Source organism: Rhagoletis pomonella, unplaced genomic scaffold (genome assembly GCF_013731165.1).
Source record: "Rhagoletis pomonella isolate Grant_MI unplaced genomic scaffold, Rhpom_1.0 Rhpom_scaffold_00004, whole genome shotgun sequence".
Taxonomy (NCBI): domain Eukaryota; kingdom Metazoa; phylum Arthropoda; class Insecta; order Diptera; family Tephritidae; genus Rhagoletis; species Rhagoletis pomonella.
In genome coordinates this window covers 7,942,828-7,945,396 of record NW_023458558.1, presented here as the reverse complement: position 1 = coordinate 7,945,396, position 2,569 = coordinate 7,942,828, and the positions used below count along the sequence as shown (strand labels likewise).

General features: G+C 35.8%; 1 protein-coding gene across 1 annotated transcript in view; it reads right to left on the bottom strand.

Annotated features, from left to right (window-relative positions):
* The window catches only part of LOC118737791 (ankyrin repeat and KH domain-containing protein mask-like), a 23,234-nt gene that overhangs the window by 1,487 nt on the left and 19,178 nt on the right, over window positions 1–2,569 (bottom strand). The window lies entirely within an intron of this gene.

The window sequence follows — 2,569 nt, the reverse complement described above, 5'->3', positions numbered from 1 at the left end:
CAGCTTGAAACTTGCACATCGATACAATCATAACACTTTATACCCAAAAATGATCAATAATCAGATTAAAAAATTTAAAATTTTAAGGAAAATTTGCTGCATTTTCCTAAATTTTGAATAATGTTTGAATCTTTGACAATATTTTATAGAAAAATAACAAAATTTGACCTGAGAAACCTTGTGAATATTTAAAAAATAAACACGTATCCCTTGTTCGAGTCACTGTTTCGAGTCCAAATTTCAATCTATGTTCAAAAATTCGACAAATTTTCCCCAAAATTTCTAACTTTTTTAGTCATGCATTTTTATTTTATATAATAAAGTCCACTTTTCAAACTTAATGCAAAAATTATAAAAAGTCAACAAATATTCACCAAAACTGGAAACCAATTCCAATCGTGCGGTATATTGGTGCTATTTTGAATAAATGTGAAGCTACCCCGAATGCGACTTAGGAGTGGGCATTGAAAGGTGAAAGATATTCATTGTCGTATGTACGTTCTGTGAGTATTCTATTTATTGTTTTGGTTTCTCTGGGCTCTAGAGTTTTTGTATAGAACCAGGACTTTTTGTTTTTTGGTTTTATAGTGAAAATTTGGGCAATAAGATTGGGTTTCATGGCCGAGAAAACGAGGAACTCATCGTACCATCAGGAGTTTTTAGCATTTTAACTAAGCTTTCCTCCGCATTTCATTTTAATTTTTTGGAAAAAAATTGCAAAATTACTCACCCAGAAATTTATACTTTTCAGCAGTGGTTTAAAAGATCTAATTTATATATATTGTTAAACGATTAAGCGACAACCAAAAAGCTAGTCAAGGGTATATTAATCTTCAGCGTAGCTGTACTTCAAGCATTCCAAATAACTGTGTGTTGAATATGCACTGCGTATTGTGAGCCAATAAAACTATATAAAAGCACGTATCACTGCGCCAATTACGGTTCCTCACTGAGTAGTTTTTTTAAACATATACCAATTTAGACTGTAAATACGTTTTTCGATTATATTGGTTTGAGAGCCTCTTGGATGCTGTTATTGAAATGTTAAAATATTAGTTATTATTTGCTCCATATGCAAGTGATCGGTATTTTCATCGCACACGCGCCATCATGTTCTGCACGACTGCATCATCGTCTTTACGCGATGCGCACAACTGCTTTGTTTTGCACTCTTCAATATGTTTCAAGGGCTGCTCTTACAGCCACAGGAACAAATAGCTTGCCAAACCCCATGTTGTTTTTTGGAAATTTGGACTTGCAGCAGTACAAAAATCTTGAATTTTTAAAGCAGTAGTTTTCGTAGTCCATAACAATGCAGTTGTATTTTTTAATTTGGAATTCATACAACTTCCGACTGCGGGATTTCGTTGTAACATTCTACTTTGCGCCTCAGTCTGGCGCTGTCTGAGCTGTACAACATCTCAATGAAGCTTTCCGCTTTACGTTTTGTACGAAAAACTGCGGATTTTGCAACATAACGCGACAAAACCTTCGGATCTAGCGGAAACGCACTGAGGATCTTCCGAGCACTGTTTTTATCACTTTGACCATGCTAACCTCCGCTCCCTGGTTTTGCTCTTTATATCTTATATAACATAAAAAATCAACAATGAATCCAATAATGCTCTCGACAACGCCATTAAAGAAATAGATGCATGGACATTAACATCACGAGCGAAAATACTATTAGAGAAAAACAAAAAGCTACACATCTGCAAAAACATCTACATATGTAACGCAACCAACTACGGCATAACCATACAATCCAAAACGTCGACCCGAACTCCGATTAATATTCGTCAACAACTACTCCTGAAATCGCCAATTCTCTTTACTAACAAAATCACTAGTGCCTAGAGTGAACCTCCTCTCACAACTCTAATACAAAGGATAAGGGGCATACCAACAACCTCATACATCTTATAAAACAATAGTTATCTTTAAGATTTCGCCCCCAAAACCTGCGTTCACACTAAGTACGGGAACAAAAAAAAAAAACCAAAACGTCAACGGGTAGAATCTTGCAACTTCTTTCTCTACATAACTCTCCAAAAATCGCTCCCATTTACTGGACTTTGGAGTACGGGATCATTTTTCCTGTAACTTCCGGTAAGTTCGTGTAAACACCTTTAAGTTCATGGAGTACTGGAACAGAGCTATTCTTAGCTTCTCTTACAATAGTAAAGCTATTGCTTTTACTTCGGATTGTGCCGCTGACCAAAATCAAAATGAAAAATTTCAAACCAACGATTGCCAAAAGCACTGCACATTTTAGTTGCGTTCCCTAACTCACAAGAAGTTGCAAGAATATACAGGAATTGACCAGAAAGGGTCCCCGTATTCGGTTCTCTGGCTTCTTTTGCTTTTTGACAGTTTTACAGGTTTTAACCCAGAAAAGATGGAGAACGCAACTTTTGTCTACAATCGATTTCTGCTTGTGCTTGGACTGCGACTGTTGTTTTGTCTCATAAGCGTATTATTATTATTATTAAGCGTAAAAACAAGCAATAAGACAATAGGTTCGTTCGCGTAGCTGTTAATTGTTCATGTTTAACCAAAACTTACAAGT